The sequence below is a fragment of the Lissotriton vulgaris genome, chromosome 10 (assembly GCF_964263255.1).
Source record: "Lissotriton vulgaris chromosome 10, aLisVul1.2, whole genome shotgun sequence".
In the NCBI taxonomy this organism is placed as follows: Eukaryota; Metazoa; Chordata; class Amphibia; order Caudata; family Salamandridae; genus Lissotriton; species Lissotriton vulgaris.
In genome coordinates this window covers 944,111,672-944,126,735 of record NC_141698.1, presented here as the reverse complement: position 1 = coordinate 944,126,735, position 15,064 = coordinate 944,111,672, and positions in this window count along the sequence as shown.

The following is a 15,064-nucleotide window of genomic DNA, read 5'->3' as shown; positions in this document are numbered from 1 at the left end:
ATGTACAGTCAGCGGGGGAAGACAGACAACAGTAGTCACAGACACAACAATGAAAATACAGGCAATACAATAAAAGCATAAAGCGGAGTATGAACAAACCTACCTACGGCCTACCACTGGCCCCCAGGGATGAGGCGCAGGTGGTAGCCTGCGGTTGGTGGAGGGCCTCGAACTTCCTCAGCAGCGGCAGCTGGGGCAGGGAGACACAGGCGGTTCTGTGTGGAGGGGGAGAGACCTACCTGGTGGGGTCAAGGGTCTTCGTTTTAGATCTATTCCTTTCTAGCTGTCTCTATTTCCATCTATATAGCCATCAAAGTACAAATCACATTTCGTGCTACCTAATACCAATTATTAACAATACAAAGAATTCATTTCAAATCACATACCAAATACAAAAAGGCAATCCTTGGTATTCAAATAAATATGTTAAAAAGTTTGTCACACACCAAAGTCAATTGACTAAAGGGCTCAATTTTACTTGAAATAATTTAAAAGAAAAAGAACCAGCACTATAGTTACAGTTTATTGCGTTGCCTCATTGCCCCTGTAATATAGCTTGCTACCCCAAAGCATACAAGCGGGGAGCCCAGCATTTGCAAATAGGCTAGCGCTGGTCTAACTTGCTCAAAGCCTCTTAACAGTGGCAAGATACATTTTCTGCGTAACGTAACATATAAATCGCAGAAAAATACCATATGGAGGGTGTTCTGCTCTGAGAAGTTATCACAGGGACACGGGCCTAACGATCCCTCTTTAAAAAAGCCTTTTGGATGCGATAGTGACCATGGCAACATATTATACTTAAATCTAATAAGTGTAAATAAATGATAGGGTTTATTTATTTACGTTAGGTACGGCTGCATCTCCCTACCTAAACTTAACATAACAAAGCTCCTCACTGAGGGTTTGGCTACTTCCATTTCCTCCCTTATTAACATTGATCTGTTCAGAAACTGGTGCTTCAGGCCTCCGATAGCCGCCTTACCTCTAGGCTCTAGGAGTTAAAAATAAGTCCGAGCAACCCAGTGAGTCCATTTGTGTCCAAATATTACGAATCCACAGGATGTCAAGGCCTTTATCCAAAGACACACAGTCCTGAATGATCAACTGATTCAGGTTAGGTGACGGCTGAGCCCAGATTCTTAGCCAAGATACCAATGGGGCAACCGCAATCTGGTCTGAAATGACACCGGCACCTAAATCCTTATGGAGATTAAAAATTGGAGTGGAAGCTGGAAGCGACAGCAGCCTACGGAAAAAATTGTTTTCAACTGTCTGGATGTCACTAATCTCAGTATAGCCCCATACATCACTCCCATAGGTTACCATTGGGAGACACTTAGCATTATCGATTTTCGTGAGGGCGGGGAGTGGTTTTGATCCTATTCTTCGTGCAAACCCTTATATAGCCCCAGACGCCCTAGCCAGGGTGTTCTTTTTATGTGCACGCTGCATCACCCACAAACGTCTTTCATCAAAAAGGACACCTAAGTATGGGAAAGCGGGGACTTTCGTGAGTTCCAAGCCCTTACAATAAAATTTGACCTTATTTGCCCGGCCCATGCCCATTGACATTGAGTGTGATTTTTTGAGGTTAGTAATTAAATCTAGAGAATCCATAAAATCAATAAAACAATCTAAAAGGGATTGTAATCCACGCAACGTCCTCGCTACCAAAACCGCATCGTCTGCATAAAGTAGTGCGGGGATCATTTTTGTGCCTACTCTTGGGACTTCCTTACAAGAGGCGGTCAAGACATCTCCCAATTTATTAATGTAAAGTGTAAACAACAGGGGTGCTAAAATGCACCCCTGTCGAGATGATGCAGTTTTTGTCTAGCCAGTCTGTTAAACGGGCAAGTACGACATTCCCCATTATCTTGGCTGCAGAGTCCAAGAGTGAGATCGGTCTGTAACAGGCCAGATCCTCTCTTGAGCCCTTTTTAAATATTTGAATTATCATAGCTGTAGCCCAAGATGGGGGAAAACTGACCTGTGTCGCTGCATTAAAAACAAAAGTAAAAACCCTGTAAAGATCAGCCAGTACGCCGTCTGGGCCTGGTGCCTTTCCTCTTAAGGTAGACATAATTGCCTCAATTACTTCCTCCTCTGAGAACACCACATTCAAGGCGTGAGTATCAACCCCCCAGTGGCTGGTTGGCTCCAGACTCCCAACAGTCTATCGCTTTTTATCTATCTTAACATGGCTCTGGCTCTATCTCTGTATGTCTCTAGCTCCAGCTTATCTGCCTCAATCTCTCTCTATGTCCACATGTCTGTGCCTATATTTCTGTTTCTCTATCTATTTCTATTTGTCTTCATTTCGATCTGACACTATCTCTAATAGTCTCTATCTCTGTATTCCCATGTCTGTCTCTATCCTTATCTATTTTCTCTATCTTTAATATCTCTATCTGTCTCAATTTTCACCTATATGTTTGTGCAACTCTGTCATTATCTGTCACTATCTGGCTTCCTTTGTTTCTGTCTTTCTCTATCTATCTCTGTTTGTCATTAGCTATACATCCTTGTCTCTATCTTGTTATATTTGTCTGTTTATCTCTAGCCTATTTATCTCTGTTTTTTTCTCCTCCTCCTCCTCCTATCTCTATCTATATGCCTCTAGTCATGTCTGTGTCTATCTATCTCTATTTCATCTACTCCAACTGTGTCTGTGTTTCTTTCTCGACCACTGCCTCTCCCTCCTTCTCTAGCTCTAGCTGTATATTTATCTGTCTCTTGCTATCTGTATCCATCTACAGCTATTTGTCACTATGGCTAGCTACCTGTATCTGTCTGGCTGTCTACATCTATCACTATTTATCTTTCTTTCTCTCACTTGGCCTCATCATGAATTGTCTAGACTAATTTATGTTACACCTCACACCCCCAGCCTTGAGTCACCATTACCAATGTATCTGGTAACCCAGAGGGTGGAAAAATACACATTTTGGGGAATAACACGTGGGAATGAGTGGTTTGTGTTGATTATGACTTTTTTCCCATTGCGTCATCAGGAGATTTCAGCTGCTTTCATCAGCACATTTCTCCATATAAAACATTTGGCAAAACACTAACTAGTTACTGAGGGCACTCATAATAAGATCATATGTCTCTATGTGTATCTATATGTATCTGTCAGTGTCTGTCTCTATTTGTCTCTCTCTTAGTGTTTCTATCCATCTTTACCTTACTATCTCAATCAGCTTCGGTTTCTCTTTATTGTTCTCTCTTTGTCTAATTACATCAGTCTGTCTGACAGCATCTCTCTCTTTCTAACTCTGTCTATATCAATCTTTAGCTACCTATCTATTCCCCTGTGCATGTATCAGTCTCACCCGTCGCTGTATATTTTGTCTACATCGGTGTGCCTCATCCATAAGCCTCTTCAGATTATCTGTCTGTCTCTCGGTCTTCTATCTCACCTTGTCACTTAATCACCCAATAACACCAGTAGGCCATGTTAACAAAATAAATTAGAACAGCTAACACGTTCGCTTTTTGAATAATCAAATGCTAACATCTATATTTTTGATTCATTTCTAATGTTTAATAGATGATAGCATCATATGTAAAAGTAACATTTTATTTTTTACTCTTTCAAACAAAACTACTTTTTTTTATACAAACATAGATACGTCCTTTTTTACCTTTTCTTTTTTAAGTTTAATAAGCTTTATTGAGATATATTGTTAATTTTGCCTCCCAGTTGGGTTCGAGCCTCCTGTGCCTTGCCCAGCACTCTGCCTGCGGTTTGATTTTCGTACCTGTTCTCTGCTGCTATTTTCTGCTTAACCCGCATTCTTGCCTCATATTCCCCCGTTACAGCCCTCTGCCGTAATCTGATTTTCGTGCTATTATTCTTCTCTCTGTTGTTATTGTTTGCTTAACGCGTACTCTTGCCTTCTATTTCTTCCCCCGTTCCAGCCCTCTGCCCCCCCTTGCCTTCTGTGTCCACTAGTTTCCTGCCGCTTCCCTCACGGCCACGCCCCTCACCGCCTCGCTCCCGCCTCCCAGCTGCCCCCTCCTCTTGCACTGCCTCATATGGCAACCACCGTCTGGATGCGCAGCGGACGCGCGCAGCGGGCAGGCAAGCCCGTCTGTACCGAGACCACGCCCAGCGCCAGTACCCCTGGACCCAGAAGCCACCACAAGACCAGTCTGCACTACGACTCCAGCACCCTCCACTCACTCAACACCGGACGGGATCACTCCTGCTACCGGGCCATCCCGAAGCACACCCAAGGGCCCTTCACCTGCCGGAACTGCAGCTTCACCAGCATCCAGCCCGCCAAACCATCAACCAGAGAACCCAACCACCTCAGATTAATCCTCCTCAACACCCGCTCCACTCGCAAACACGCCATTGAACTCTGGGACCTCCTGGACTCAACCACCCCTGACGTCGCCGTCCTGATGGAGACCTGGTTGAACGCCACCTTGGCACCAGACATCGCCATAGCCATCCCAGAGGGCTACAAGATCTCCCGCAGAGACCGCACCAACGGAGTGGGAGGTGGAATCGCCATCATCCACAAGGACGCTCTCAGAGTTTCGACCAACACCTACGACACACTCACCACCGCCGAGCACATGCACTTCCAGATCCACACCGACCCCAACACCACCCTCAGAGGAACACTCGTCTACAGACCACCCGGACCCTAACCACACTTCAGCGACACCATCGCCCACCTCATCAGCACACACGCCATAGCCTCCACAGACTACATCCTCCTCGGGGACTTGAACTTCCACCTTGAGAACAACAACGCCAACTCCACTGCCCTGATCTACAACTTCGCCAACCTCGGACTCAAACAGCTCGTTACGACACCCACCCACGCCGTTGGACACACACTGGACCCCATCTTCTCCGCAAGTCCCCACATCTCCTTCAACCACACCACCGAACCCCACTGGACCGACCACAGATGCGTCCACTTCACCTTCAGGAAACCCGCCACACACCACCGCACCCAACAGCTGCCAAGTCGCTGCTGGGGCAAGGTCACCATGAACCAACAAACCACCACCCTCGCCCTGAGACCATCGCCAGCCCCACCGACCCCAACACTACCGCCATCAACCTCAAAAAGTGGATCAACGGCTGCACCGACACCCTCGCCCCACTCAAGACCTCCACAACCATTCACACCAACAAGAAAGCTGCATGGTTCACCGAAGGCCACCGGACCTCCAAGCGCACCTGCCTGCCAAGCGCACCTGCCTGAAGCAAGAGAAGAAATGGCTCCACGACCGAACACCAAACAACTACACAGCCCACAAGAACGCCATTCGCAGACACCACCAACTCATCAGGACCACCAAGAGGACCGCCTTCAAGGACCGCCTAGACAACAACGCACACAACACCAAAGAGCTCCTCAGCATTGTGAAAGAACTCTCTAACCCCAACTCCAACACCAACGACATTCTACCATCACGAGACCTGTGCGACTCATTGGCCCCCTTCTTTCACTGCAAGATCGTCGACATCCACGACAGCTTCAACCCCAACACCTACCGCCGAAACCACCACCCTTGCGACATCCACCCGTACCAGTCGCCTGGCCGCCTGGTACAACGTCAATGACGAAGACACCATCAAGACCGTGAGCTCCATCCACTCCGGATCCCCATCCGACCCATGCCTTCACCACGTTTTCAACATAGCCAGCCCAGCCATCGCACCCCGTCTCCGGACAACAATCAACATCTCCTTCAAGACAGCAACCTTCCCGGAGAGCTGGAAATACACCGAGATCAACGCCCTACTGCAGAAACACAAGGCAGACCCTCCCTGCCCCCTTTCCCGGCGAAAGTCACGGAGAAGATTGTCAAAAGACAGCTGACCCGCTACCTCGAACACAACAACATCCTGGACCCATCCCAGTCCGGCTTCCGCTGCAACCACAACACCGAGACCGCCCTCATCGCCGCCACCGACGACATCAGGATCCTGATGGACAAAGGAGAAACAGCCGCCCTCATTCTTCTGGACCTATCAGCAGCATTCAACACGGTATGCCACCGCATCGCACCCTAACAGCACGCCTCCATGACGCCGGAATCCAAGAGAAAGCCCTGGCCTGGACCACATCCTTCCTCTCCGGCAGAACCCAGAGTATCTGCCTCCCACCCTTCCGCTCCAAGACCACCAAGATCATCTGCGGCGTCCCAAAGGGATCTTCCCTCAGCCCGACGCTGTTCAATATCTACATGGCTCGACTCACCCACGTCGCATGACAACATAACCTCAACATTATCTCCTACGCCGACGACACCCAGCTGATCATATCCCTCACCGAAGATCCCCACACCGCCAAAACCAACCTCCACAGAGGAACTAAGGCCGTCGCGGAATGGATGAAGGACAGCAGGCTGAAGCTGAATTCAGACAAGACAGAGGTCCTCATACTCGGACCCACCCCATCAGCCTGAGACGATTCCTGGTGGCCAACATCGCTAGGAACAGCCCCAGAACCCACTGACCACGCACGCAACCTGGGGGTCATCCTAGACTCCGACCTCTCCATGACCAAGCAAGTCAATGGCGTCTCCGCGTCCTGCTTTAACACCCTCCGAATGCTCCGCAGGATCTTCAAATGGATCCCCCCCGACACGAAAAAAAACCCGTCACCCAGGCCCTCGTCACCAGCAGACTGGACTACGGGAACGCCCTCTATGCAGGAACAACAACCAAGCTCCTGAGATGGCTGCAAAGCATCCAGAACGCCTCAGCATGACTGATCTTCGACGTGCCCCGACCAGCCACATCACACCCCACCTGAGAGGCCTGCATTGGCTCCCCGTCAACAAGAGAATCACCTTCAAACTCCTCATCCACGCACACAAAGCCCTACACAACGCCTGACCAGTATACCTCAATGACCCACTCAGCTTCTACAACGCCACCCGCAGCCTCCACTTTGCCAACCTCGCCCTCGCCAAAGTTCCTCGCATCCAGAAAACCACCGCCAGCAGCAGATCCTTCTCCTACCCCGCCACCAAGACCTGGAACACCCTCCCTAACGACCTACGACAGACCCAGGACCTGCTGGCCTTCAGAAGACTTCTCAAGACCTGGCTCTTCGATCAGTAGCAGACCCCCTCCCCCAAGCGCCCTGAGACCCTCACGGGTATGTAGCGCTCTTTACAAATGGATTGATTGATTGATTGATTGATAGGTTGATATGTGCAAATAGGATTACAATAATAAATAATTTAAAAAAAGAAAAAGAGAAAAACACAAAGACGTGGAGCAGAAAAATTATGGAGGCTGAAAATTGGACATTTTATTTAACTAAACAGTTAGTGGTAACCAAAATATATCTCTATTTTTCCGTGGATTATGATAGGATGCGAAAGAAGTATCCAACCTAAGATAATGGCATAAGTTGTTCCACCAGGATTTGATTGAGAGTTTGTTTGAGCATTTCCAATTAAGTGTAATCTGCTGAAAAGTTAAGCTATCATAAGGTCGAAGAGTCCCCATTCAAGAGAGAGCAACCCAAGCGACTCTGATAGACTGCCTATGAAGAGTATTTGATATGGGAGTGTGGAGATTAAAAATAGTTCAGACCTTAGACAAAATTTGTGACCAAAATGAGGCTACATGACAAGAAAAAAGAAGGTGATATAAATCAGCAAATGGATGATCACAAGACCAGCACGTTTTGTTATAAGAGTGTGTAAAAGCAGCAATGGAGAAAGTAGTAAAAAACAATCTATGATACATAAAAAACATAGATTGAGTGGTGGATGCAGATCTGGAGATTTTTAACAATCTGATCCAGATCTTGTTCTAAAAATCAGTGCTCCATTCACAACCCAGATCCGTTTCCCATACAAGCTCCACCTTAGATTTGGCTCATTCTGGATAAGCAAAGTTGAAAAATGTATAGATAGGAGACGCCTAAGTAACAATAACATTTAAGTGGATCTTGCGCATGCAGAGAGTCTTATTGGGGAAGAGAATAAAACATTTCTAAGATGGTTTCCATCAGTGATAGAAATTTATGTAAAAAAGAACGAGGACATTGAAAAGTGGTTTGAAACTGGGGACAAGGCGAGATACCATCAAAGATATCATGAATCCAAATCATACCCTTAGATCTCCAAGCACTCCAAAATAAAGGTCTGTTGTTGATGGTAAGAAAGCGGTTGTGCCAAAGTGGAGGGCATAAAATGCATTCCTGGAAATTAACTTTGGTTGTAAATGGGGTCTTAGCAATGAGCAAGTGTGTGTAAACAGCGGGAGAGATGTGAGGTTAGTTTTGGCGGTAAAAGCGAGGAACTCTGAAAAAGAACAACGGGAGAAAAGGCAGTGCACAATATTGACCCATAAAGGAGTGAGAGATGAAATATCAGTATGAAGCCAATAAGAAGCCTGTTTAACCCGTTCCCAGCGTCGAACGTTCAGCGCCCAGTGCTGAACGTTCGGAGAACGAATGCTGACCCGACGGCCAACGGTCGTGCGCAGCACTGGGGAGGTAGCGCTCGTGACGACCGTTGGCCGTTGGCAGCAATTAAAGGGTTAAGACAAAAGTCCTTATGATATAATCTAAAGTTTGGAAAATTTACAACTCCAATAGATTTTGACTTCCTGAGATGAGACGAAGAGATTCTAGATATTTTACCATTCCATAAGATGGTAGAAAAGATGGGAATCTAGCTTTTTGAAAAAATGAGATGGGATATGTACTGGGAGCATTGACAGAGCATATAATGCTATCGGGGTAACCATAATCTTAATAGTGTCAAGACAACCCCACCAGGAAAGAAAAAGAGACTTCCAGGAAGAAAGTAGTGTGGAAATCCGATCTAGAATTTCTTTCATATTCATAGTGAACAAGTCCGGAATAGAATTAGTAAACCATACACAGATGTATTTAATTTTTTAAGTATTGCGGCGAAATCCTGTGATGTCAAAATGATGTTTTGAGCAATATTTGGTTATAGGAAGAATTTCTGTTTTATCAAAGTTAATTTTGTAACCTGATACTGCTGAGAAATTTGAAATTTGTTGTAATAAAGGGGCAAGAGAAGAGTCTGTATTGGATATAAAAAGTCAAATATTGTCCACATAAGCATAGAGCTTCAGATGATGGTCACCATATAGAAACCCGGAAATAGAAGCATTATGACGAATGTGAGACAAAAAAGGTTCCAGAGATAAGATAAAAAGAAGAGGAGATAGGGGACAACCTTGTTGAACACCACGATGAAGGAAAAATGTTTTGAAACAAGACCATTGTCAACAGAAGAGGCAGTAGGTGTGGTATAAAGTAATATAACCAAAGAAATGAATTCAGGCCCAATCCATGCCAACGGAGTCACTTAAATAAAAAAGACCGATCAACTCTATCAAAACCCATTTCCACGTCAATGGAAATTGCAGTAAGGGATAAGGCAAAGTAGAAGTTTTGTTTAGAACATTAAAGAATAATCGGAAATTATCAGATGTTAGTCTACCTTTGACGAAACCACATTGTTCTGGACTAATTAAATGAGGTAAGAGTAATTCAAGGCGTAATATTAATATTTTAGCAAAAATATTATAATCTCCGTTTATCAAAGAAATAGGATGGTAGTTTTTGCAGAATTTTGGATCTTTACCCTCTTTAGGAATAAGACAAATAGAAGCATTAAGGAAAGGTCCACTTGCTGCACCAGTAGTGCAAAAGTAGTGAAATAGATTAAAGAGTTTTGGGAGTAAGATATTGGGAAAATGTAGATGAAATTTGACCGAAAAACCATCCGGACCAGGGGATGTGTTTTTTTTAATGAGCCTAGCGAATTAGTAATCTCTTGGATCGATATGTCTGAATCTAGGGAGTCGGTTTCAAGACCTGAAGATGAAGAGGGAGAGACACTGCTGAGGTACGAGTCGATAAGAACGGACGATGCTGAAGAATCCGGAGTGTATAAGATTTTGTAAAAGGAGGCAAATTCATCCAAAAATGTCATGGCTCTTAAAAAGAGTTTTCCCATCTTCTGACTAATTAGAATTTATCAAAGTTCTTTCTTTTCTACATTTGAGGTAATTAGCTAGAAGAGAACCCACCTTATTCCGGCCTCCATAGGATCGAGCGCTACTACGAAGAAGAATAGAGGAAGCATCGTCAGTAGAAATGTTATTAAAATCCAGCTTTGCACAAACAAATTCCTGCTGATTGGAATCTGAGGAGGAGGTATAAAATTGATGTTCCAAGCGTTTGATATTATCAAGTAAGGCTTTATGTTGAGAAAGAGCATGTTTCTATTTCCTAGAGACAAAGTCTATGATGAAACCGCGAGTAGCAGCCTTAAAAGTGTCCCAAACTAGGGCAGAAGAGACAGATGGACCTTCATTGAAAGAGAAGAAAAAGAGGTGAAGGGGAAGAAAAAACTGGGTCTTGTAAAAGGAAGGAATTAAACCTCCATGTGGAAGATTTGGGCGCCGAAGGGAGCAGACCAAAATCAGCGATTACCGGGGCATGATCGGAGATCAAAATAGGTTCAATTGAAGATGAGATGAGATTTTGAGCCAGAGGTTTAAACAGAAAAAGATAATCTAATCGGGTTAGGGAACCATGTGGAGGGGAGAAAAAAGAAAACTCTGTTTGGTCTGGGTTACATAATCTCCAAGCATCAACTAAATGTGACTGTTCAATGGTACTGTGAAATTATTTGTGAGCTATGTAAGGGACAAAACGTACCTGAGACTTACGGTCAATAAAGGGGTCCATGATCTGATTGCAGTCACCTCCTAGGATAAAAAATGAATCTTTGTGTTGCAAACACTGACTTGTAATAGTAGGCCAGAAAGAATTATCTGGTTGGGTTGGACCATAAACATTAAAAACGGTTAAAGGGATATTATCATTAATAAGTAGTTTAACTAAAAACCATCTACCATGTGCTTCATTTTCTTGCATTATAACTGAACATTTCAACTTTTTATGATATAAAATAATAACACCATTTTTCTTTGTAGTGGTAGAGGTAACAAGAACTGAACCAACCCAATTATGTTTGAGTTTAATAGCCTCAGCCTCTGACAAATGAGTTTCTCATAATAAAGCTAAAACAGGATTAAAGAAAGTTATTGAGAGATAATTCTTTGTCTTTTTAAAGGATTAATAAATCCTTTTACATTCCAAGTAACAACTCTAAACGCGAGAGAATAAGTAATATATATAGAACAAGAGAGCCATCCATAATGTTACATTGACACGTATATTGAATAACACCATAAAAGCCATAGGCAAATGAAAGGGTAGAGAAAACAAGAGTGTTGTTGAGAAGAAGAGGAGAAAGGAAAAAGAAAGGAAAAGGAGGGGAGTAATAGGAGAGATAGTAGGAGAAGACATGACATCCAACAGTACCAAATAAAAATGCAAATGAGGAAAAAAAAGGATTGACGACTGTAATATGTACCTTCTAAGGGAAGACAAGAGAAAAATACGAGGAGTGGTGACACAGGGGACAAGACGGTACGACCAACCGGGGAGAAAGCATCACAACGGGGAACATGTGGAACAAATGTGAAATGGATAAAGAGGATAAAGAGGTAAGTCAAAGAAGATGAATACCTGAAGAGAGATAGATGATGAGAAGATACAAATGAGAAGTAGGAATAGCATGTAACACTTATTAACAAAAACCTGTACAGAGAGAAAGCATTAGGCAAAGCAAATCGAACCACAATACGTAATGAAAGATAAGAAAGTTAGGGTATGGCGTACGTAGAAGAAAGAGGACCAGAAATTTCCATTGACGTCATGGAGTGTGAATAAATGAATTTCCTCCGTTCTGCCGGATTATCAAAAGTAGAAATATTGTTCTGGAAAGTCACCTTGACTAAAAACAGGTGAAATAATCCATATCTCGCTCCAAGTGTACATAACAATGGCCGGAGACCAAGAAATCCTTTTAGTTATTTAGCTGTTGATGGAGAAACATCTTGGAAGATAAACTATGTAGAGCCTGACCAAATAAGATGTTTTTAATGTTTAGCTGCATTTAAAACTAGTAGCAAATCTGTAGATTTCAAAAATAGAAAAATCACCCCTTGTGGCTTGGAAGGAGCAGATGACGAAGACAAGCTGATGACCAGACTGTGAGCTCTTTCGATATTCAGATTTGCAGATGCAGGAAGATCAAGAAGCTTTGTGAGGAAGTTGTTGAAAAAGTGGACAGGATCATCACCCTCCAAACCATCAGGAAGACCATACAAGCAAAGATTATTGCGCCTAGTTCGATTTTCAAGCTCCTACACTGATTTCCTTAACAAAAGGGTCTCCCTCTCCAAGCCAACCAATTTGGTGGAAATATTTTGTAGGTCATCAACTTGTTGCTCTATTATGGTAATTCAAGATTCCATAGATGACCATTTGGTATCCATAGTTTGTAAGCTGGAATTTGTTTCTTACAAAAATGGGCACAAAGCGCAAATTTCCACTAAGACAACTGGAGAAACAGACTTTGGCAGAGAGGGAGTGTCCTGTTTAAGACCTTTGTTAGCAGAGGCTGTAGTCTGTGTTTTGGCTGAGGATGGTGGCAAGACCCTTGACCTTGAAGAACCAGACTGCGCCATACTGTTATTTGCTTGAAGTGCAGATTCAATTGGTGGAGTTAAACACAGGAGTATGAGCAGTGAATCTCCTCTTACTCTTACGTAGCCTCTTACTCCTACCCATATAACAAAGGGAGGAGAAATTCAGTTAGAGTAAGAGAAAACACCAGCAAATACCAGCAAACATGCCACAGCATGTGAAGTGAAGCTCCAGAAGTCAACTGCGCAATCTGCTTATATAGAAACAATGAATCCTCCTTTAAGCCAGAAAAAGACTCGTCAGTCATGAAATAGCAGGTACTATAAAATAATTTGGAGCACGTCAAGAGAAAAGCATTGTACCTGAGGAGAGGGGAAAATATATCCTCTCATAGAGAATCAAAATGGTGGCCGTAGAGGAGCTAAAGCGTTTTTGTAGTATTTTCACCTGGAAAATTGAAGAAAAGCCATAAAATGCAAAGAATGCCGCTCAGGGACACCTTAGATGCAGGAAACACTCCGTTTCGATAATTAAAATAAATTATGAAGCTGCCAAATCACCGCGACATTCCTGCTGTGTACGGAGCGCGGAGGCTAGGCGGCCATCTTGTTTGGCGCCGCGTGTGCTCATCCCCTTCTTTACCATTTCAATGTTTCAAAAAACGAACCAAAATTCAACCTTTAATATCACAGTATATTTTAATCAATAATATCTTTTTTTAAGGTATTTACAAATCAAAACACAAAAACATACTAAACAAACTCTCAACGCTAGACCCATTGGCTTCATTTATGCTTGTGTCATTTTGTGAACACCTAGTTCAACCGACACCACATCATTACACTAATTACTGGGGGCTCTAAATGATAAGATTAGCAAGTAGAGATGAGAGGCTAAATGTAGGAAACTATTTTGTGGTTTCAAACCTAACGATTCACAAAATCACAGCATTTGTGATCCCAAATTGGTGTTTGACAATGTGCTGAGCCTGGATCTCAGAGGTGTTTGACAATAATGTGTATAAATGGCTTCTGCCTGCAATACCTATTGCAAGTCATTGAAATATTTCTGACATATATCAAAGGAGGTCGGAATTGATTCACAAATGGGAAGCTGTTGCTGTTAGACTGCTTCGACTTTAAGAATTGTGTCGTGGAGAGTCTGCATGCAAAGAGGGGTGGGAGGTAGCAGGGAACATTTGCCTGCACTCCTTAATCTCTTCCAAAACATTAAATAAATGTTGTCCTTTAAGGCACACAGGCTGCTTACAAAATGTGTTTCCCATTTGGGAATGCAAACCCAGGGAAGGTAGTCTGCTGTCTCTTGTAAACAACTATCCCTGTGTTCATATCTGTAAGAAATTGGAGTATTAGTTGAGGGGTGTGACAATCCACCTGAAAAAACAATCTCAACCCTGTTCAGTGTGAACTACAATAGCCACTAAATATACCTGTACTTATCCCTCTGAAAGCTTGACACAAAAGTAGTCAGGGTTAACTTAGAGGAAAAGTGTAAAGAAGTCATGCAGCGAGGAAAAAGTAATAACCTAAAAACATAGCAAAGGAAAATCCCACACAAATTTGAAAAAACATAGAATATTTTAATGAATTATTTGACACCGAAACGTCAAAAATCAAGTCAGCGGAACCAGAGCTATGATTTTTTTTAAAGTTTGACTTTGAAAACAGTGCTGGAAAGGCTCAAAGTGCTAACCCCAGTTATCTGGTCATGCTAAACTCAGTCAAGGTCAAATGTTATGGCCAACCGTGATGGAGCGTGGGTCAGATACAGGCTCTAGGTTCATCCCATTGGAAATTTTACCTTTGGACTTAGAGAAATTGTTCTGGAGAAAAGGGATCACCAATGAGTCGTCAACAGTGTAAGCTGTAAGCTGGATCTTAAGCAGGGCTCGACAACAACAGTGCAAGGGTGTGTGCAGGATGTCTATCATAGGTTTTGCATTGGAAGGGTACTCTTCAAGTAGAAAATACTATGCTTAGACATGGTTAAAACGTTTCCATGTATTGTACACTACAGCATACATGCAAAGTTGGAAAGGTTTGTAGTAAAGAAAACTTTTCTCCAATGTTATACCTTGCTTAGGAAGGCTTACATATTTTGAGTAAAGCCCTGTCTACCATTTTTAGTAAATCCGGCTTTGTGTCAAAGACCATGGTTAGTAGAAAGGTCTTCAAAACTGGCCAATTAACCCCAGACAATTTCCCTACTTTAATGTAACCCTTGCCGTTGAGGGGTTTAGCGGGGCTATGCGGAGGGTCATGGAGGTGAGCAGACTCCGGCGCCCACAGTGAAATGCTCATGCGTCCGCGCAGTTTTTGCAAGGATTAGCCGAGATGGCGAAGAAAAGGAGGAGGGCAGCTTGGCGACGCTGCAGTACAGGTAAGTGGTTTTAATTTACTTTTAAGTAGTAGAATTACTTGTTAATAATGGGGGTGGAGGCGGGGGCTGGCCAACTTTGCTCCACTGCGGAGTGTGCAGAGATTTGCCTTGCTTTTTTTGAC